The following is a 24,458-nucleotide window of genomic DNA, read 5'->3' on the forward strand; positions in this document are numbered from 1 at the left end:
CACACATCATACTGGACCTGGTCAGTGAGTGGGTGGATGACCTCACATCACCCACCCTGTGCTCCCAAGCACTCAGCCCCCTGCAGAAGGTCCTGAATGTACTGCACTTCTTGGCCACTGGATCCTTTCAGCGGACAAGTGCCATAGTGGGTGGTGTGTCACAGGCCACGCAGTCACGCTGCCTACACCAGGTCTTGAACATCATCACTGCACGGCCTTCAGTCCGCAGGCACATATATCTCCCCAGGACTCATGCAGAAAGGCGGACGTGCATCCAGGAATTCCATGGTGTGGCTCAATTCCCCAAAGTGCTTGGTGCAATTGACTGCACACATGTGGCTCTACGTCCACCCAGGGCAACAGAGCACATCTATAGAAACCGCAAGCACTGGCATTCCATCAACGTCCAAGTTGTATGCAATGCCAAGGGAATCATCACATCAGTATATGCCAACTATCCAGGGTCCACCCACGACAGCTTCATCTACAGAATGTCTACCCTATGCCGGGACCTAGAGGCTGGCCAGCATGGAGATACATGGCTGCTTGGTGAGCATGAATGCCACTCCACATGCATGCATGTCAGATACTGGGTCATGACACAACACCACTAATGATACCCATCACCACCTCCGCAGGGGACAGTGCCTACCCTATCAGCCCCCACATGATGACCCCAATCCGGAACCCCACCACGCCACCCCAGGTAAGGTACAACACAGCCCACATTGCTACACGGGGCATAGTGGAGCGCACATTCGGAGTGCTCAAGTCACGCTTTCGCTCCCTTGACCGTTCTGGCGGGCAGCTGTTATATGCTCCCCGAATAGTGTGCAGGATCATAGTGGCAGCATGTGTCCTGCACAACGTTGCAACACGCCGGGGCCTGCCCGTGGACATGGTGGTGCCCCCACATCCACAACCACATGCACGCCCGCTGCGCATGGGAGGGGAAAGGGCACGGGGGGAGGCAGCCCGTACGCAACTGGTGGCCAACTTCTTCACCTAGGAATCACAGTGCTGGCTAGTGCACACTGCTCTGGCACATACCATCTGACAATCAATGATGACTCTACCTGACAATGTCTGAAAATTACTTGACAATGAACTGTCAGATACATCTCAGCCTGAGATTGTTAACATGGAAGTGTCAATATGTGTGCACCCCTAGCTACACATACACCAGCTATGCATCACAACGCAAAGACACAACTCCATCAATCTAAAATGCATTGCCACAGGCGATTCACTACATGACAACATTGCCATGTCACCCACTCCCTTCACAGTCCCGCCACTGAGGACACCATGTCATGGTATGTGACAGCAAACAAACTGGCCATCACAACATGACACCAGTGTCACAAATAGCAGTGCCCCAAATGGAACATAGCCGCACTTGAGCAGCTAACCGCCCTGGAGCCACTACTACACACCTGTGTAAGAGTAATTTCTATCAAATTACACACCAACCCACCCTGAAGCCCACCCAAACAAGACACATTGCATGTAATCAATGGTAGTCTCATTACCTGATTCAGCTGGTATGTCCTCACCGTCCAGATGTACAGTGATGGCGCCATGCAAAAGTGTCAGTGCACATCTACCGACATGTAGTGTGACTCCAGAGAGTATGCCCTTGTGAAGATCTGTGTGAAATACCTGCAAAACATGAGCAACATATGTAAGTAGAGGCACATATCATACCATCATGCATAGTTAGGTGCAACAACAATGAACACTATGAATGTCTACACAGTATTGACTATGGACTGGCCAACAGCTCATGGGAGTCCAATGTCACCGTGTAATTTGCTGTCACTTGGGCACACCCTTTGCAAGCCCATGGAAACGGAAGCAGGAGGGGTGTGGATGTCTGCTACCCAAGCATCGAAACCAAACTCAGGACAAGCCTGCATGTGCCCAGCCACAATACAGTGTATGCCCAGGTACCCACACAAGGCAACACTCTTGCAAAATAAAAATGAAAAAGAGAAAAAATGGCCATGAAAGGGCCGGCGGGGGGGGGGGGCCACCTATGAGGTCCGAGGACAGGATGCACGCCACAATCCACCTGTGTGGATCATGGGAAAGGAAAACACCCCATAGGCTCGTGGCCCACACGGCTACTCTGTTGTGGGAGATGAGTCGCTATGGCTCTGCCCAGACCCTGCAGCTGACTCTGGAGGTGGGGGAGCTGCCTCAGAAGATGGTGTGACAATGGGAGGCAGCCCACGCAAAGCACGAGTTTGCTCCTCCATGGCTGCAAGCAGGCGGGTCTGGTAGTTCTGGTTCTGGGTTATAATCATGCGGAGGTCCCCATGCAGTAACTCCCGGGATGACCTGACCTCCGCACGAGTTGCCTGCATCTCGGCCGAGAGCGTCCGTGTCAGACGCTCCAGCTGCTCCTCTGTCCTTCTATGGGATGAAGCCTCAAGCTCTAACAGGGTCGACCTGAGGTGACGGAGTTCTTCCCTCAGGGCTTCCCTGTGGCGCTGGGACTCCATGGAAAGTGATTCCCGCAGAGTCGCCAGTGCCGCCCGCCTGTCCATGTTGGACGCCAACATATCCTCCCTGTGTGCCTGGCAGATGGACTCTGTAGCCTGCTCCAGTCGCTCCATCAGCCTTTCTGGGGGGACAATGGAAGTGGCCACCCTATCCATGGCCTGTGCAATCATCTCGGATGATGCTGCCTGTTGGGTGGCCATACCGTAGATGGATTGCTCCCATACGGTATTGCCAGGTGGCATACGGCCACCACGTTGACGGGCACCACACCTGCCTGGGGCAAGGCGGACTGCGCCTTGCTGTGCCGGCAAGGCCTCAGGCTGCAGGACTGCATTCCCTCTCTGATCTGCAGCCCCAGGAACAGGATCAGAGATTGGGTGGTGTGGCCCTGCATCCGTAACCACCGGAGGCTGATCTGCCGACACTGACATCCCCATTGAGGCCAATGGCCTGGCTGCAGGTGGGTCGGACAGAGGAGATTCTCTCCCAAGAACACTCACCTGCGACTGCACATAGGTGTCATCCTCCGAGTCTACACCTGAATACTGCTCGGGGGAGGAACCCCCAGAGACACCCCTCGACAGCACGGCCTGCAGCACTTGTGGGTTTTCACCCACAAACACACCACGTCCCTCACTTGTGGTAGGTCGGCCCGGGTTGCCCTCTTGGGACGGCTCCACCACCACATCCCCAGCTTCAACAAGTGCTTCGTCCCCTGCAAAGACATGAAAGAGAAAAATGGAAACAGGCATTAGCACCATGGCATGCAACAAGGGCTGATGAACAACATAGGCAGTAGTCCTACGACACATGTCCTACATGACTGGGAGTCCTCCTATGCATTCACCATCACTGGGTCTGTAGGGGAGGCTCAGGGCATACTATGTACTGATTGGAGAGCAACGCCTGCTCACCTTGATGCCTAGCACTGCCATCACACATTGGGCGGTGATTGCCATGTCAAAGGCACATGCCATCACACACATGGCATGTGACATAGCCACCAAGTGAAGAGGGAGAGGAGGGCTACTTTTTTGGATTTCAACCACTCTGGTCCTGACATTGCATCGTCACATCAATTAGTATACATGTTGTACATGGATCTGCTAGTCCAAATTGGCAACGATGCACAGTGCCTTGTCTACATCAACATAATGCAGTAAACATTGTGATTCCACCTCCCCAACACCTGTAACGGAATAATTTTGCATTCGTGAAGCACCGGTCAAGTAATGTTTGTAGGTGCAGCGGAGCACTGAGGGGTGGTGGGGCAGAAGGGGATGCCAGTCAACAATACTACTGGTGCTGGTGTCATTCATGTCACGCAAGTGCAGGGGTGGGTGGCACAATGAAGTGCAAGGGGGAGTGGCGGCTGGAAGTGCTGTACAAGGTAAGTAGGACTTGACGTCAAGGGCAGATGGTGTTAGGCGCAGACAAGTGCTGGGGGGGTGGCCTATAGGGGTACAGAGACAATCATGCTGTGCTGTGGGCTCGGAGGGGACAGGGGAGGTACACACTGCTTCTGGCTCGGCAAGGTCCTTTCAGATTTCTATGTGTCCTGCAGAGTTGTCACATGCCGCAGATATGTGCCCTTGGATTGGGGATCTCATCTTGGTGAGAAGGGTGAGGCGCTATTGCCTTTGGAGCATGTGGCAGGCCAGTTTGCCAGAGGATGGCCATGATGCAGGACATTCCCTCTCTGCCACCCGGCACCTGTGGTTTGGGTTCCCAAGATCCGAGTCATGCCAGGACTCTGCATTGGCATGGGGCTTCAGACAGGTGGTCATGACCGTGGCAAAGACATCCAGTGTACCTGACATGGAGTGGAGCATGGAGTGGGCCCTGTCAGGATGGGAGTGAGCCTAAGGGGGAGCTGGATGGGGGGGAGATTTTGGCAGCATGAGCCTCGACTGACACACACTTCATGGGTCGGAATACCAAGAAGGTGTGTGACAGTGGTGAGGGTGGCTTTGCCTGTGGGGTGTTGAGGGTGAGCTGGGAGGAGAGGAGAATGTGATCACTCCAGGAGAGAGGAGTGCAGAGATGGACGGAGAGGGGAAAGTCAGATGAGATCAGAGCATCAAGAGTGTGCCCTGCAGAATGAGTAGGGACAGACGGGAGTCTAGAGGGTGAGAGGGAGTTGCTGAGGTCACAGAAAGGTCACGTGGGGGCGTCAACAGGCATGCAGGTGGATGCGTACCGCACCAAGGATGAGGAATTCTGTGTCTGGGGACATGAGTGAGGAGGAGAGGTGAGGACACTCAGAAAGGAAGTAGTACATTTGACCAGTTTTCCCAGACACAGTACGCACTGTTTGAGAATGTCAAGGTGTGGTGGACAGAAACCTCACACAAGCCATTCCAGAGTGGAGTAGGTCTAAGTAGGTGTGACAGTGGCAGGAATACCCTCAGGGAAGCCAAGGGCACACCCCCCCTGCACAGTAGTGGCGGGCCAAGGAGAGGGTCAAGGATGCAGACAGAGCTGGCCGTCAGACATGTTTCCATGAGACCAAGGATGTCAAGGTGCATAACCTCATGTAAGTGACAGTTATCGGAGGAATGCCTGATGCAGCCGCAGTGAAAGGAGTGTAATTGTGGAGGAGGTTGACAGCCTTGTAGGACTTACGGGGAGTGCTAGAGATCAGAGGTGCCGCATGTGTAGGAGTTGGAGTGGGAGGCGGAGAAGGTTCATGGGAGGGTGCAGGGAGGCAGTGCAGGATTGATGAGGAGAGAGGAGGGGGGACAGCAGGAGAGGTAAGGAAGTTGATGAGATGTGGGTAGCATTTCTCAAGGAGATTGAGGTTGGCCTAAGGGCCTTGGACTGAGACGCTCCCATTACCATGCACATCAATAGTGGTATCTGAGGATTGGAAGGAGGCCAGGAGTACACCCCAACGGGTCCCACCTATGATGGTGGAAGAGGAGCAAGGAGAGAGGACAGGGACCATGTGAAGGGTCTATGGGACAGGCAAAGGCATGTATGAGCAGATGTCAGTGAGAGTTAGCTTAGAGTAGGCTCAGATGCACTGGTCAGCAATAGGGTGGGTCGCATTGGAGGGCAGGCTGCCCTCATTTGACTTTTGGCAAGCAGGTGTCGTGCGTAGGGCACGATGGTCTGAACTGTAGAAGTCATGGAAGATAGACCATGAAGAGCAGCATGGAGTGTGAGGGAATGGGGCTCGAAACCAGACGGTACCAAAGGACCCAGGAAGGAGGTGGATGTCAAGGCTACATCCACAGTATGACTGCATGTTGGTAGGCATTTATATACAGAGGACGCATTAGCATGTGGTATCATTGCATGTCAGGCATGTGAAGATGAAACTTGAATGGCTGGGGGAAAGGAGAGGAATGGTATGTAAGACATCAGATGAATAGACAGGGGAGTATGAGCAACAATGTAGTGACAAAATTACTAATCAAGGGCAACTTCCATGGTGTTGGCCCATATGTGCACTGTTGCCAGTAGGGATAGTGCTGTGGCCAGATGGTGTTGCACTGAACATACTGGATGAGGCACATGGGTGCCACTATCAACTCTGCCACACACCCCCTTGACAGGCACCCAACATGAATGCTTCACACACACACCATGCACATGGATAATACACACATGCATGTGCACTCACCGGATGATGCCTCGTAATCAGGGAGGTCTCCCACACCTTGGAGTTGTCCCTCGGTGACGTAGGATCCAGCTACGGACTCGTGTGGTGTGAGTTCTATTTCCTGTGCTGGGGACCCACCTCCAGTCACCAAGGTTGCGGCATGACTTGAGGCCAGCTTATCCTTTGCCCTGCGCTTAAGGTCATTCCAGCGCTTCTGGCAATCACTAGCTGTGCGCCTCACTACTCCAAGGGCACTTATTCTGTCAGCAATGGTCTGCCAGTGTGCCTGGCGTCTGGCATGTGTGGTCTTGGACCCTGCAACGATGACCATTTCCCTATCATGATCTGACACATACTGAACAAGTGCATTAAGTTCGGCGTCTGGGAAGCTTGGCTTCCTTGATGGGCCGGACTGTGCAGCCGTGTCTGGGGCATCAGCCTGTGCCGGACGTGCACTCTTCCTCTTGCGCTTGGAAGGGGGTGGGGATCCAGAGTGTCCTACGGCGCTGTGGACACTAGGGGCAGGAGCCGTGGTGGACTCTGTACTGGGTGTGTGTGATTGCCCACTCAGCATGGGAGTAGGTGCAGGCATTGGGGGTAGTGGGATGGGGTCAGGCCTGATCTGAGGTGCATGAACTAGGACCGACACAGTCTTGGCAGGGTGTATGAGAGGTGGGGTGGATTGAGCCACACCCTGGCTACGGGGGCCAGCAGATGACCTATCTGGCATAGATGCGCGTGCCCTGATGACACCAATGTGCACCGGTGCACGTGCAGTGGACCTGCTGACCTGGATGTCAGCGATGGAATCACCCTCGGACAGGTCTGGTGCCACAATGGCCTGGTCCGACATGGGCTGATCAGGGTTGGTATCAGCCACATGACTCTCAACTGGGGGGGGGGGGGGGGCATGGGTGTCCCTGACTGTTCCTCCAGACTGGGGGGAACAGGGGCGCCCTGCAAGTCACAACCACGTCCCCTGTTGGATCCTCCACGGCCACCACGTGTGGCTCGGCCACCTTTGCCACCCTTACGGCTTGCACGCCTCCCAACCATGGCACTGATGGTATTGTGCGTATGGGAGTGGGTGTGCACAATTGTCCTGGGCAATTGGGTGTCAAAGGGGTTGGGTACCAGATGGTATTCGTACCCTAGTGCAGTGGCAAGGCTATATGACACCCCTGGGGAAAGATGACGGGTCACGCAACGCACAGGCACCCCAAAAAAGTTAAGGAACGTGCACAATACCCCTCCTAGACCACGTGTGCTGATGGAAAACCCTGCACTACGCTGTGGCATCCAGTAACACAATGAACGTATGCGTGTCACACGCGGCCTAGATTGACCTCTGAAGGGGTAGGCTACACACGGGGCAAGCACAGATGTTAGATACGTGCGTGACTCACCGTCTGCCAGGTAAAAGAGCGTGAAAAAATAGCACTTTTGGTTGGCAACACCCCCGCCAAAAGAAGATGTGTACGCTGTCTGAGGAGACAGGACAACTGTAGAAGGGGACACTGTTTGAGGGAACAGGCCCAGGAAAACCAGTACAAGAGGAAAAAGAGAAAAGAGCTGTCAGAGGTAACAGGGAGTACGAACTGGAAACGCCGTGAAGTAAATCGCGTGTGAAACGACAAGAAGTACCGAATTCACCCACTCGCTCTCCACGAAAAGCACGTACAAGGAAATTGTGTTCAACACTACCTTTTATACAGGCCCACACGTACATCGTCACTTACGACGTGTACGTGCTTGGCCCATTTTCACCAATCACACGCTTTGGCACTCCTGCGTGTAGCTCTCTTTTCACCAATCACACGCTTTGTCACTCCTGCATGTGGATCCTTTTTCGCCAATCACGCGCTTCGACACTCCTGCGTGTAGCTCACTTTTCACCAATCACACGCTTTGTCACTCCTGCATGTGGATCCTTTTTCACCAATCACGCGCTTCGACACTCCTGCGTGTCGCTCACTTTTCACCAATCACACGCTTTGTCACTCCTGCATGTGGATCCTTTTTCACCAATCACGCGCTTCGACACTCCTGCGTGTCGCTCACTTTTCACCAATCACACGCTTTGACACTGCACGTGCAGGTAACTATTGACGCACATATGCTGGTGACGGGTTTTCGCGCGATGAGTGTGGGGTTTTCAGGTGCAAAATCACTCCCTATCAGGCTGTCCACGCGTTCTAACACGAAAGACCACGCTCCTGGCCAGGAGGCCAAATTTAAGTCCCCAAGAAGCCTGAGCACGCTCCCACCTGCCATCGGCTGCTGCCTGACTGCCTGCTGGCCACGTGCCCCACAGTGCTGGTGGGTGGGGGTGGTGGGAGACATGGGTGGGGGCCTGGTGGAGGGTGCCCCTGGTGGATGGGGGTTGGGGGTGGTGGGAGACATAGATGGGGGCCTGATGGCAGGTGCCCCTGCACTGCTGGGGGGTGGGGGGGGTGGGAGACATGGGTGGGGGCCTGGTGGAGGGTGCCCCTGGTGGATGGGGGTGCAGGGCGACATGATCAGGTGTGCAGGGTAGTCCACTGTTTTGTGGGCTGCCTGCAGGGGCCGGGGAGGGTGTACAGGGTACACCTGTGGGGGCCCACCCAGCCTATTCACATGTGATAATTCCCACGCACCCCCTGTGATACACGTACCCTGGCCAATCGCGTGTTGAACTTCCCGCTACCCCTGTAATACACGCACCCTGCCTGTTCGCGTGTGATGATTCCCGCGTACCCCTGTAATACACGTTCCCTGGCCTATCGCGTGTTCTACTTCACGCGTCCCCCTGTAATACACGTTCCCTGGCCCATCGCGTGTTGAACTTCCCGCTACCCCTGTAATACACGCACCCTGGCTGTTCGCGTGTGATAATTCCCGCGTACCCCTGTGATGCACGTTCCCTGGCCTATCGCGTGTTCTACTTCACGCGTCCCCCTGTAATACACGTTCCCTGGCCCATCGCGTGTTGAACTTCCCGCTACCCCTGTAATACACGCACCCTGGCTGTTCGCGTGTGATGATTCCCGCGTACCCCTGTAATACACGTTCCCTGGCCTATCGTGTGTTCTACTTCACGCGTCCCCCTGTAATTCACGTTCCCTGGCCAATCGCGTGTTGAACTTCCCGCTACCCCTGTAATACACGCACCCTGGCTGTTCGCATGTGATGATTCCCGCGTACCCCTGTGATTCACGTTCCCTGCCTAGTCGCATGTAGTACTTCCCGCGTACTCCTGATTTGGAGATTGCCCGCTTTGCTTTCCTTGTTTGCCTGCCCTGTGAAGTGGTCCAGGGTTAGCGCAGCCCTTAGCGATGATTTAGCGCTTTTGATGGCTTTTCCGTGCGCGAGGGCGTTCTTGGGGGCGTTACTGGCGCTGCTGCAGGCTCGCTGCGATTCTCTGCGCCACGGCTGTTTTGGGAGCTTGAAATCCATGAATACGCTGTGCGCGGAAATCTGTTTTAGCGCACGTGCCTGGCGCAGACTATCGCAGGCGCACGCTGTGCGCCAGCCGCGTGCGCTACTTGTGCGCTGGATTCTATGAATTACCCTGACAGTCTCTTTCAACACAAATCCACAACCTCGACATCTGATGGGCTGATCCGTACAGTCTTCTTTCCATGTTGGATTTCCTGGAAAAACCCGGATGTAGCACGCCCTGTCCATGAACAGCCGCGGTGTCCGCGACGGCGTCCACTTTACTCTCTGTGCCGTTCCCTCATTGCATACAGCTTAGCAATCACACAATACGAATAACGTCCTCAGAACACCCCGATTTTGTGAATTTTCGAACATTTCAGAACAATTATCATTTCATTATTCAACATATTAACATTACAAATATTATACTTTCATCTTGCACTCTGCACACAATGCTATGTTTCTCCATTAGAAGCTCAGTATACTAGATAGAATCCCATAATACAATGCTATTTATATGAATGCATCGTTCAAAGCACTAATAACGGTATGATATTTATTGCAATATCCTTGACACTTTTTTCGCAACATTATAATAAAAATCCCTAGTACACAAATTCCATGAAAAGTACATACACATGTGATGTCATCAGTGATTTCATCAATGACATTTGCGATGTCATCTTTGATGTCCTGGGTGTTAGACTCAGCAATGCACTGTGGTGGCGCAAGTTATTTTTCATAGCTTACCATAACTTGTGATTTGCAGGGGTCTTTCGGCTGTACTTAGAACCATAACGTCCCTTAAACAAACTTTTTTTTAATATCGCGCAAACAATATACAAACATGGCGTGCAAAAACCAACTTCTCACAGATGGCTTTACACAGAATGTTGCAAAGTAAGAATTTATGCTCGTTCACAGTGAAGGTCAGCTGCTTCCATTTTTTTCTTGGGCCCCGGAGAGGCTCACGAAGCGGACTATAAAGTTGTATTGTGTTTTGACCTTGACAGACAGAGATTGTGATGAAAGACTTCTCTTGAAGGAGTGTTAGTAAAATGTAAGAGAAGATAAGGATGAAATGTATTAAACGAAACCACTTTTATATATTATATCACTATGCGAAAGATCGTTGGCACACGCGGAGTCGTATTTTGGGACTGCACCACTCGTAGACAATGGAAATTGCAATTGTACTGTAAGTAACCCTTTAGATTATTTTATACCAAATATAATTACAATAGCGTAGCATTAAAGACCGCTCAAGTTGAACTTGTTCGTTGAAAGTGGCATAATGTTTTCTACCGCGCACTATCACCGCCGAATTGATCCCCTGTTGTTTAGATGGCTCTGAAAAAGGCAGACGACTCAGGCTGGGTTAATATAAATAATTTAACCGGTCTATAGGCGGTCAAGCGCTCCACTCGCTGTGCCACTTCACTGTAGCCTGTTAAGTGTCACAGCGAGTACAACGCTCGCTTTGACATCCGTGCACAGCTTGCTAACGCAAGTTCGAATCCCGGCAAGGCCAAACTCAGCCTTTCATCCTTCCGTGGTCGATAAATGAGCACCACACACTGTGGTTAATAATAAGCACTGCTTAGATACCTCACGGTTCATAGCGCTATATGAATGGGAAAATATTATTATTTTATTATTAACATACTCCGTTGCACTATCTTCGATAGCAAATATTTTCACGCCCTAATAAATAAAATGATGATTTTTAATGAAGATCGGCTGGTGAGACTAATTTATGTTTTTAAAACAGGTATGTGGCCCCATTTTGCCTATGTCACGATTTACAGACTCCAGTGGATGGGGTCTTCAACTGCCAGGTGCAGGTCCAAATATGCAACTTCATGACCCTCACCATTTTATGGGACAACCGCCAAGGACCAATATGCCCTTACGCAGTACTAGCGGCTACAAACAACATACCAACCAATAGGGTGGTCTAATGGCTCGTTTTTGGAGCAACCTTCCGATTATCAGAGCGACCATTTACTGCTTTTATCATAAACCAACAGCCTATTAACCGCAAAGGAACATTGCGTGGCTCCAAATAAACTTTTGCTGATCGACAGCAGAGACAATAGCAAATCGCTCAATATTCACTAAACATTTCATGTGAAATAAATGTACTTTACCAAGTGTACAATCCTGCTGTTTACTTTTAAACCACAGTTTCATATTCCGAATTGTGACGCACTGAGTTGTAAGCTGATCTAACACCCTCTGTACCGCAAAGGAACATCGCGTGCCTCAACATGAACTTTTGCGGATCGACAACAAAGACAAATGCAAATTGCTGAATATTCTCTAAACATTTGATGTCAAATAAATGTACTTTACAAAATGTACAATCTTGCTGTTTGCTTTTAAATCATTGTTTCATATTCCGAACTGTGGCGCGCTGTGTTGTGACATAATATGTGTTGTCTTCCGGGTTCTGTGTAAAGTCACTTAGGACTGGAGAGGACTGGGCGCGTTTGATGACGCACCCTGTAACGTCACGGAGAGAGGCGGGGAATATGAATGCTTTGATAATATCAGGTTTAGTGGCGGGAGATATGATTTAGTGTCGCAAAAGCAAGTCAGCCAGTTCAATAGCGCCAGTCATAGGATTATCACATAATGTCGGCGCACACCAGCCGGATTTATCGTTTCTTTAGTGGACAAAAAGTCGGTTGACGCCCATAGGAAATTGTACTATTAGCGGACAAAAGGAGTGGTCTTAAAACACTTTCACACTGACAACGAACAATACAAACAACGTTCTCAGAACACCCCCATTTTGTGTAATTGCAACCATTTCGGGACACCGCAAGTGTTCTTAGAACACATTCAACTAGACAGATTACAATACGGACAGCGTTCTGAGGACACCCCCAGTTTGTGTATTTACGAACAATTAAGTACACCGCGAGTGTTCATAGCTCATTTTTACCTTCCTTGCGAACAAAAATGACACATACTCCGTCCTCTAAACACCCCACCATTTAGTTTATTTACAAAATGTAAGAACAGCCGTGTTCTCCGCGGACAAATCGAACGCAACAAAAACGTCTACCACATAAAAAAACAAAACATTGAACCTATCTCATACTCCCCCACCCTCCCCAAACACTTTTACACACCAACACAGGGCACTAAATACAATTTTTTATCCACATTTCACCGCGCTGTACGCGGTCGACGGCAAATACAAGATGGCGGGCACCACAGAAAATCTGACGCGCTCCACGCCCCTCGCCATCCAATCAGCGAACACGTCACATGTCCGCGGACATGACGCAAGGCCATGGGCCAATCGGGGTGCTGTCCGTAGAGCGAACAGGGAAGTCCGTCCGCGAAGCGAACACAGATATCACTAATTTTTTTGCCTTACATTTTGGTCATTTTTAAAAAAACTACTGGACGGATTTACACCAAATTTGCAAAAGCACGCTTTTGGGACCACGCTGCCGCTCCTGCCGCAAATTTGGTGTAAATCCGTCCAGCGGTTTGGGCTGTAGCCGTGCGCAAATTTATTTCCCATTCAGTCTATGGGAAAAAAAAAGTTTTGGGACCCCCCCTATAACTTTTCCCCCCCCTGGACGAATCTTCACCAAACTTTGCAAAAAAATTGAGAGTGGGCCATATACATTTTTTGCAAAGTTTGGTGAGGATTCGTCCAGGGGGAGCGAAGTTATAAGCCACCCAAAAAGTGCTCTTACTATGGAAACACCAACTTAACTATAACTACATGGCCACTACTGTGGCCATGTAATATATATATATATATATCTTTATAAAAAACTTGTTAAAATAGCATGAATATAGCTCTAGGTTCTCCATCCTGAATGGAAGACTGCAAATATCAGAATGCACATCCATTTCACATTGTCAGGATCACACACAGACAGAGGCAGAGACATGCACGGATGGAAACAGATTGACACAAGAAGGTGCTCATACATACATAGCCAGGCACCCGCATTCATGCAAAAGTGCAGACACACATGTTGTCACTGCTGAAGCCTGTGGCTCCATTGAGGCTTGCTGAAACACAATCCACATTCACATTGCTGGTTACAGGCACATTTCAAGAATGAAATAAATAAAAGGGAGCATTGGATGGAGATGGACATATGTGCAGACACATCTTTTAAGTGCAAGCTGAAGGAGCTGCCAGGGCCGTCTGGACATGCTGAATGGCACTGAAGCCAATGCAAAGGGTGAACAGAGGGGAGCGTGGTGCTGTGAGGTACTTTGGGGAATGTGGAGGATTACTGCCTGGGGGGTGGTCTAGAATGTACCCATTCAGTTTAAAAAAATCAAATATCTCACCAAGTCATAGACAAAAACGTAATTCCTGCTCACAACTGCAGGCTAAGAACCAAAACCACATCCATTAAACTTGCTTCGATAACAAGAAAACTCATCAATATCTGCATGGCCTGGAAGGAGGGGGGCATGTCATCTCCAGAGCTACATATATTGGATCCATTGAGCTGAGAGCCAGACATAACGACAGACAGACGCCGCCTACCCGTGGCCACTTGATTTTTATTCTTTAGGGGTGAGCAGGCAAGGTCACACTCATGTTTTCAGTGGCTAGTGACCCGAAAGAAGGGCCACTCTCAGATTGGCCAATTGCCCTGAGCTGGACTGAGTCTAGCCTATCTACCCCACTTTTAGATGAGAGTGGGTGCCTTAAACCTACTTGTCCACTAAATAGAGGGTGATACTGAGTGATCCCTGGTTTGATAGGTGCCCCCCATATAATGTAGCAAGTGAATCTAGAACATACAATGCTGACCCCTTCTGTAATAGTGGGAAGGACCCAGTGCGCCCTATCCAGACTGTGCTAATTTTGCTCAGTCCTGTTACATGAGTGATGCATGTGTTAAGAACGAGTGACATGGATAACGAACATGCTTTCAAACGGTTGCGAATGGAAACGTGTATAGCACCATTGTGGGCACAAAGGATGCCACGCACACCCCATTTCCACTGCCAAGAAAGTATAAAGCTCTGGAACCTATGACATGATCACTTTAGAAGGTATATACCTACTGGTGGAGCCAGAATGTCCTGGCCGAGTGGGACTTTAGGGCAGGGTTCCAAGCAATTAAATAATATAGTATTAACTAAATAGCTAAGAGAATCAATTCAATCAACTGGCCTCTTTCACTTACTCAAAATCAAAGTGATGTGAGCCCAAAATACATTGCTGAGTTTTACCACTGCACTTTCAAGACAGTCAACAAAACATACTTTCTGATAAGGCTACCTGCTTGTAGAATTGTCTGATAAGCTTTTGTTGTGTGTGATGTGATAACATATTTGAGTGCTTAAAATGTAGCCTGTTTTTGGATGTCTAATTAGCAGACATTGTTGAAATAAAAGTATTAGTTGAAATAACAAAGGGGGTGTATTGAGTGATTCAATGTGTTCTCTTAAAAGAATAGATTGCTAAACATATTGTGGAGAGGATTTGAAACCCAATACACCCACTGCAGTCCAACCCACTCAAAAATTCACACTCACAAGAAGAAATGCAAGAGGGGAATGAGTTAACATCATAGAATAAAAGTGTATTCCAGTATATTTGCAGGATTTTAAATGATACATGTTAATATTAATCAACTAAATTCGAAACATGTCATTGATTCTGAAAGGTGCAAGAGATAGGCTGGACAGACTCCAAATATCTGCATGTTTTCCTTGTGCCACAGAACCGTAAAATGAATGAAAAGTAACTGTTGACTAGGCACATTCTAGGGCCTACTAAAGCAAGCATTACAGGGAAAAAGAACAATATCCACTCTTTTCGCCTAACATCATTACTTCTGTAATATACTCATGTTCCTTAAGAAATATGCTGCAACAGAGCTTTCTAATTATGTTCCAGACGTTCTGGAATTTTAGAGCATGCCAGTTTGAATTCCCATGGGAGGATAGCTCAGCGGCAACGTGCTCGCCTTGGAAGCAAGATGACACGGAGCAACACAGGTTCGATCCCCGAGTCTGCGCTTAGAAACCTTTGGGTGATAAGCACGTTATAAATAACTTATCATATCATATCATACTTTTTATACATGCAGAACTACATGGAACAAAAAGCAATATGATGTGCACATAAAAGCCAGGGATGGTTTTCTATTTGAAACCTGACAAGTCACAATTTAAGATCTGCACAAACTACTCTATGGGTATTCTAATTTCAGATTTAAACAGCCCAGTTAAGACTGCATAAGAGTAACTTGCTTGTAGACCTTGTTTGGCACATTCTGGCATCTTGTTATTATGCATAATGTGCATACAATTGTGCATCTGCAAATTAATGAAATAAATTCCTTTCTTACAAGATGACCAGTTAAAGGGAAAGTTTGCTCAGAAAAGTTATTGTCCCAATTGATCAGGCATGTTTTTTTAAGCATACTGTGAACGATCTTTAAAAAATCCTATGCATTTTACCTTGGTTTTCATCACATTTACACTTGTGAAAACAACGGGTTGGGCGCCACCTTCTTGTGCTAATCATATCCATTGATACATCGCTCTAAGTTCAAGTGCCACCACAGCACTAAATCATATCACCCACCTATCAAGCTGACATCACTTGTCCAAACAATATGGGCCACCTATTTTCATGACCTACATGACCAGCGTAGCCGAAAGTACCATGTCATCACCCACTCCATAATGTTACCTAACGCAGAACCAGGAAGATAAACACACACATAGGGGGTCATTACGAGTTTGGAGGCCACCATGGCAGCCGCCAAACCTGTGTCCGGGTACACAGAATGGGGACTTACCGGGTTATTCTGACCTTGGAGGACCCGGTAGGTCCCCATTCTGAATACCATTCCCCATTCCCATTTGAGCCCTTATAGGGCTCAATTGGAATGGGGAAGACCAGCCTTTCCTGGTGGGACCCGCTAAGGGACCTCGGAATGTGGCGGTAGCGGGTTAACGGCACCGGCATCCTTACCGGTGCCGCTAACTCCCTACCGCCATACTCGGAATAAGGCCCATAGTCTTCACAGTGCAAACATTTTCTTTTTATTCACAAATCGGAGAGCAAAACAATTATTTTGAAGAAAACAGCAATAGTCTACAATGTAACAAGTACTTTTATTTTTCACATAATGCTCAAAATAGAAGAGTCTGTCCATGAAAACATTGCTATCGTTTTCCATTAGAAGTTATATCTATGAACATTGCATACTTCAAATGTTTTTATATAAGTTCCTCATGAAACGCCAATTGCTCTAAGCGTTCGATTAATCTGTGTGTTTCATGTCTTCTACGTTCCATTAGTCAGAAGATAATGAGTCATTTCACTTTCAAATGCAACGCTTTCACATCAGCTCGTTTTTACATCATAAACTCTGTCAGGTTGCTCCTTATTGCTTCTACCGCTAAAGGACAGATTGGTTCCTGGCGATCATCCCACACAATCGATATTAAAGAAGCACCACTGATGATTACCCTCCAATGTTGATTGAAGAATCCATCAGAAGAGAGCTGGAAATTGTGGCATGCACAGAACGGTAAAATGTAGCTATGCAAATGAAAGAACAAAAGCATATATTTCAGTAGCTCTATTTTTATCATATATACACATTAACATATTTTAGCTTAGAAGGTATGTTACATATTCAGAACCAGATGAAAACTAATGAGCAACACCCACACCACACGGAATGAACACAGAGATGTCAAGACTGGGGCGTAGGTCACACCATGATGTGCAGGGAAGTAGTAGGACCTCCAAATGGATGGGAGACCCATGTGCACCCGTTTCCAATAGCATGCCCTAACTGAAACTAATGACACAGATGGGAACGTCTTAGGTTGAAGCACAGACAGAGCGAAATATAATTGAAGCGGAATGAGTAGCGAGGGAACAGATAACCCCCACAGCCCAGGGAGCACAAGTGCACAGGGAAAAGGTTTGCCGCCCCACAAACTTAAAGGTGCCCAGGGACAAAGCAGTGTAGACATCAGTGGCCTGAACACAGGTTGTGGGTGCTGGTTTTCGAAGAGTCATCACCATAGTATAACCAAGCTAACAATTCAAAACCCTGCACAGAATATATGATTGAGCAAGGCACAAAACAACTCAAGTGCAACACTTGCGGTTATTGCACACAATATAAATATCCTTCAACATAAAATAACTTACGATGTGCATTCTTTTCATCAAAAAGTACAATCGTCCATCACATAGTTACTCATCAAGTGCACAGCACGCATGCCATTTTCAAACACAAAAATATTATATAAAGGTACGCTTACATAATTTCAGGATGCTCCGTTCTCTCAATATCACGTTGAACAACCACTGAGATCAACAGATCTCAGAAATAGAAACTAAAGTTTCTTGTGTCAATGTAGTAAAATGTGTCAATTCTATGTGGGTATGTGACACATTGTGTCTTTCAAACTGTTTCATTCAAGGACAAGTAACAATGCCAGCCTGTATCCAGTGAACTAAGCTATAGAGGAGTAGGTTACATTTTTGAGAAAGAATGACCCAAAAATACACACAGTAGAAGACCTTGTGTCAGACACGTTTTTTGCAATACTAAGAACAGTTGAAAACAGTGATTTACAATATGTGCCAAAAGAGGAAAGTGATAATAAACCAGAAAATTATGTTTTAATGTTCCCTACGGGGCATTATTTGCACTGTAAGAATCGGAGATCCATACCCCCTTCTCGCTCATCTGTGACTTTTTCATGGCCCAAAGCATAACCCTACTCCTAGTCTCCTACAAACCTACTGGCTTTCATTACTAAGTCCCAGTTCCACCTTTGATTTGTTTGTTTGCAACCAAAATTTCCGGCATATATTGAATGACTCTTACTATCATTCCTGCATCTCCGGTCATGCTCATATGTGCCCCTGAAGCAGCCCCATGTACCATCAGGCAGAATTGGGTAAGATTGCGTGCTCACACTTCATAGGTCCCCGTGTGTTTATTTGCATGCCAAGTAGTCACACACACCACATGGTGAGGTTTTAGAACACTGTGTACTCATTCCTAATTTGTCTCTAGACTTTTGGTGCACTCGAAGTGACCACTTCTGCCATCTAGGATTTCAATGTAGTGTATTTATCTTTTTTTTATTTTATTTCATCAGTGATGTCATCAATAACGTGTGATGTAATCTTTGATGTCCTAGATGTTAGCCTTAGCAGTGCACAGAGGTGGTGCGAGTTGTGGTTGCTTAGCATACCATAACTGGCAGATTTCAAGGATTTTTTGTTCTTGCTTGTAACCATAACGTCTCTTTAACAACGTTTTTTCACTGAATTTCATGGGTTTTTGTAAGTGCAACTTAACCATAACATCCCTTTAACAAAGTTTTTTCAGTGAATTTCATAGATTTTTGCTAGTGCAACTTTATTCTGCTACAAGTCCCTTATGTTGTACTCCCACGCAATGTGGCAGCCATGGAGTCCGCGGACAGCGTGACAGTCCGTGGATGTCGGGCAGCATTTACAAGGCTCAAAATCATAAAGGAGACCCAAAAAAGATGTACCCATCAACCAACAAACAGATGTACTTAAAATCACAACTAATGTTTACAACATTCAAGTATACCTTTTTGTACAAATAATCATATTTAGAAATACTTTTTTATGTTAGACACATTGCAGTGGAATGCACCAATCACAAACCATAACTGTAGACTTCATACAATCTCCTCAGTACAACTCTGGATACAGATTTAGAAACAGCCGGTGCTTACTGGACAAGACATTCTCACCATTCAAGTGTGCTTGACATTTCTTTGAGAAAAAAAGTTTTTATTTCTTATAATGCATGTTTATGTAATTAAAACTGATAAAAGAGAAATATATACAATGCACTTACTATTAAGTGAAATGATATGGTATGGCGTGTTATGAATGCCATATCATATCATATCAATAACTAGTAAGTGCATTGTATTTATTTCTCTTTTATTAGCTTTCATCACATAAAAATGTATTATAAGACATAAGCCACTTGAATGGTTAGAGGAGAATTTCCCAAAAGAAGAAATGAATGACGATCAACAAATAATGTATTTTTTACACACCTTACTAAAATAATTATTTCTATTTCTCTTACAGTACATAGTTTTCTTGACAAAACTATGCCCCAGTTTAATCAGTTGCAATCCCAACAATCAGAAATAGAAGTCCTATCCCCAAGTGTAAATAGTGAAATCATGAATTTAACCAACAAATTAGATCAATTTAGCAATGATTTGAAAGAACTTGTACAGTATGTGAAAACACATGTGATCTTGCACAGGTCCCCCTTGTCCTCAGCAATCACCCCCAGCAAAATAATGAAAGATGCTTTGACAAAACCTAACTCATAATTATTTTACAAAAGTTCCTGATTCACCCATTTATGATTCCCATTCTGATACCCCATCCCTTTCTTGAATAAATATATGTTTTGCACGATACATGTTTTGTTTAGTGTTGTGTGGTATTCCCTTCTTTTTTTAAACTCCCATTCTGAGTCTGCGGACTACACAATTGTCTGGGGTGTCCGCACTCAAAATGGAGGTGCCCACGAACAGGTGCGATGTCCGGACATGTTGGTTTTTGTGTGACACATTTTTAATTAGTCCACAAACGCAGCACCTGTTCTACGGACATCCAGCGCATGCATGCTGAAATTTCCCACCTGAATGTTGTCCAGGGATATCCTTTGGGGCTGTGGAAATCCTGGGACGTCATCATGAGGCTGCACCCATGCAGAGTGATGGCGGTGTCCGCGAAAGGTGTCCATGGCCGCAGACCATTTAAAAGTGCTTTACCAGCCAATCTAGGGTATTTGAAGCAGAAACCGTACCCTTGCACATCTCATAGACCCATTCTACGTTGATCTAGCAACTTTTTATAACTTTTTAAGGCCTTTTTGCGATTCTGTATTCTGCGGACATTACGACTGTCTGTAGATGGTTCCTCTAAAATGGCCCACCCATAATCTTTCCTCTTTCTCAATCTGGCTATCCAGGAAACAGCACCTGCTTTGGAAAGCTCTTAGCGAGATCTGTAATTCTGCTGAAAATGGCATCTGCTATGGCCATCCCTCCTTCCCAGCCACCCTCACCACCACCACCACCACCACCTCAACAACCTGGAGGGAGAGGGGAACAGGGGAACAGGCACAATGATACAGAGGAGGATCAAGAAGAAGAAGAGGATGAAGTGCAGTAAATCCCTGTCACCTGTACTCAGAGTGAGTCCTGGATGTGGCAATTGTTGACAACTGTTGAAAATGTCCAAAGGCTTTTTCAAGCAAGATTGAATGCACTGAGTGCAAAGTTGTGCTCAGTCACAGGAAACCTGGCTTGTTTTCCTATGGGACTACTTCCGTGAGGCGCCACACCAAATCGGGCCACTGGAGTGCTCTGAGAAAGGCAATACCTTTCTCAGGTAAGAGCAGGTTGATTTCCTCTGCCCCATCATCTTCATCTGCTCCTGTCACCACAAAGGATACTCCTTTGGGGCAGAGGATCCCAGTAGCAGCTTCACAGGCCATACAGAATGCTGTTGAACCTTACCTTTCGAGGGTCACAGTGCTATGCATTTATTGTGAAGCATAAATCAGTAGAAGTCAACGCTTTCAGAGTACTTTCACGGCTGCGGTCAAGGAGCTTGAGAAACACTGCCACCTACCTGTTTAAGGTCCGCCCAACATCTTCCTCTCTCTAAACCTGCCCCTTAGTCCGTGTGGTTGGTGCCCCTTCCATGCCTTCCCTCCCTACCTTGCCTCTCCTGAGAGAAAATGCCTATAAAATTGAAAAAATACTAAAAAATGGTTCCTTTAGGAGCCACCTGTAACAGTAAAAAAGATAGAACTGAGAAAAAAAATCACAGGCTCCTGTGCAGCCTGCATAGTCCACAGTGCGATAGTCTGTGAACATGTAGAAATTCAAAAAGTGGGTCAGTTGCAATCATTGCAATTGTTTTGTGCTCAAAAAGGGTGGCTCTTCAAAGAACCGTTTTTATTTGGCTTTTATATTTAGTTTTTTAAAATTTTTGGTTTTACAAACTGAAGTAAGAAAACAGTTCACTGATTTTCATTATTTCTTATCACTTTCACAGAAACTGAAGATTTTCCACAAAAATCTGACTAACCACATCAGTTTAATGGACTCCATCTCCCCGAAAAATGTTGGCTCTATTAAATGTAATGTTCTCATTAAGGAACGATGTCAAGCCAACATCACGAATGAAAGCACACATAGCTTTATTGAGGTTGTGTGAAACAAATGAACTGGGAAGCATCCACATCTGTTTGTGTGTGGGCAATTCATGAAAAAAATTATTTTGACTTTAGGGTACATTTCCTTCAACTTTCCCAATGTCTCCTTCTTTGGAAACTGCAATGAGATTCCAGTCACGTCCCTCAAACTGTTCCCACAACAAAGAATGATAATATTACCCAGATGCTTCAATTGAAACATATTTGCACACAATGGGAGCAAATCCACCCACTTCATGTCTCGCACTCTGTACCAGAACACTTCCAATTCAGGGAATCCAAGATGTTTAACTATTCCACAATGCTCAGCATACACCTCCACCCAGTGGACACAAGAGTCCCCCAAAATCCAAACACTTTGCCAGCTGAAAGGCATTGCCATGGCCATGTTAAAGCCTCTCACAACTCCTATTAACAAAACTCCTGCTACCATCCCTTCCTGTACACCACACCCAGGAAAACTGACTGGCTGTCCCTCTGATGTCTGCAGACACCTCGACTGTCCACAGCCTCTGCAGTCCCCTTTCTGTGCCAGGCAATCTCAAAAGACCTGGATGTGGCATGTGTCATCTGGAGACTACTGTGGTATCCGCGGACAGACCATTCAATTTAAGGGGGTGGGAAGGGAAATTAAACACAATGTAAGTTATTTACAGGGTAATTCATAGAAAATCGCACAAAAGTGGCGCACACGACTGGCGCACAGCATGCCCGTGCGAATGTCTGCGCCAGCCGTGTGCGCTAAAATCGATTTCCGCGCACAGCGTATTCATGGATTTTTGCATCCAAAACCAGCCGTGGCGCAGCGTGGCGCAGCGACCCTGCGGCAGCGCCAGTTACGCCCCCAAGAACGCCCTGGCGCAAGGAAAAGCCCTCAAAATCCCCAAATAATCGCAAAAGGCTGCGCTAACCCTGGACCAGTTCACAGGGCTGGCAAACAGCAAACGCCAAGCGGGGACCGTGTATTTCAGTGGTTCGCGGGAAGTTCCACACGCGATTGTCCTGTGTACGTGTGCATCAGGGGTGCGCGGGAAGTATCACATGCAAATTCAGCTGGGTACGTGTATTTCAGGGGTGCGCAGAAGTTCCACACGCGATTGGCCCCGTGCGAGCAGGGTACATGTATTCCAGGGGTGCGCGGGAAGTTCCACACACGATTCCATCAGGGTATGTGTATTTCAGGGGTGCGCGGGAAGTTCCACACGCGATTGGCCCCGTGCGAGCAGGGTACGTGTATTCCAAGGGTGCGCGGGAAGTTCCACATGCGATTTCAGCAGGATACGTGTATTGCAGGGGTGCGCGGGAAGTTCCACACGCGATTTCAGCAGGGTACGTGTATTTCAGGGGTTCTGGGGAGTACTACACGTGAATTGGCCATGTGGGTCCTCCCAGGTGTTCGCTCTACAACCTCCACGGCCCCTGCAGGCAGCCCACACCACGGGGGACTACCCTGCACCCCTGCCCATGTCCCGCAGGCAGCCCATCCACCATGGGCATGCCCCCCAGCCAACCCACATGTCACCTTGCACCACTGATCAACAATGCATGTCTCCCACCACCCCCACCCCCCAGCAGTGAATGGGCAGCCTCCACCAGGCCCCCACTCATGTCACCCAACACCCCCACCCCCCAGCCACCAGGGACAGCCTCCACCAAGCCCCCACTCATGTCCCCTATTACCCCCACCCCCCAGCTACCAGGGGCAGCCTCCACCAGGCCCCCACCCATGTAGCCCACCACCCCCACCCCCCCCAGCCACCAGGGGCAGCCTCCACCAGGCCCCCACTCATGTCCCCTATTACCCCCACCCCCCCGCAGTGCAGGGGCAGCCTCCTCCAGGCCCTCACTCATGTCTCCCACCACCCCCACCCCCCAGCCACTAGGGGCACCCTCCACCAGGCCCCCACCCATGTCTCCCACCACCCCCTACCCCCCAGCAGTCAGGGGCAGCCTCCACCAGGCCCCCACTCATGTCTCCCACCACCCCCACCCCCCAGCCACCAGGGGCAGCCTCCACCAAGCCCCCACTCATGTCCCCTATTACCCCCACCCCCCGCAGTGCAGGGGCAGCCTCCACCAGGCCCCCACTCATGTCTCCCACCACCCCCACCCCCCAGCCACCAGGGGCAGCCTCCACCAAGCCCCCACTCATGTCCCCTATTACCCCCACCCCCCAGCCACCAGGGGCAGCCTCCACCAGGCCCCCACCCATGTCTCCCACCAGCCCCACCCCTCAGCAGTGCAGGGGCAGCCTCCACCAGGCCACCACTCATGTCTCCCACCACCCCCACCACCCAGCAGTGCAGGGGCACCCTCCACCAGGCCCACCCATGTCCCCCTGCACCCCCACCCCCCCAGCCACCAGGGGCAGCCTCCACCAGGCCCCCACTCATGTCTCCCACCACCCCCATCCCACAGCCACCAGGGGCAGCCTCCACCAGGCCCCCACTCATGTCTCCCACCACCCCCTACCCCCCAGCAGTCAGGGACACCTGCCAGCAGGCCCCCACCATGTCCAACTCATGTACCCCTGCACCCCCACCCACCAGCACTGTGGGGCACCTGCCAGCAGGCCCCCACTCATGTCCAACTCATGTACCCCTGCACCCCCACCCCCCCGCACTGTGGGGCACCTGCCAGCAGGC

The sequence above is a fragment of the Ambystoma mexicanum genome, chromosome 4q (assembly GCF_040938575.1).
Source record: "Ambystoma mexicanum isolate Mex_15411 chromosome 4q, UKY_AmexF1_1, whole genome shotgun sequence".
Taxonomy (NCBI): domain Eukaryota; kingdom Metazoa; phylum Chordata; class Amphibia; order Caudata; family Ambystomatidae; genus Ambystoma; species Ambystoma mexicanum.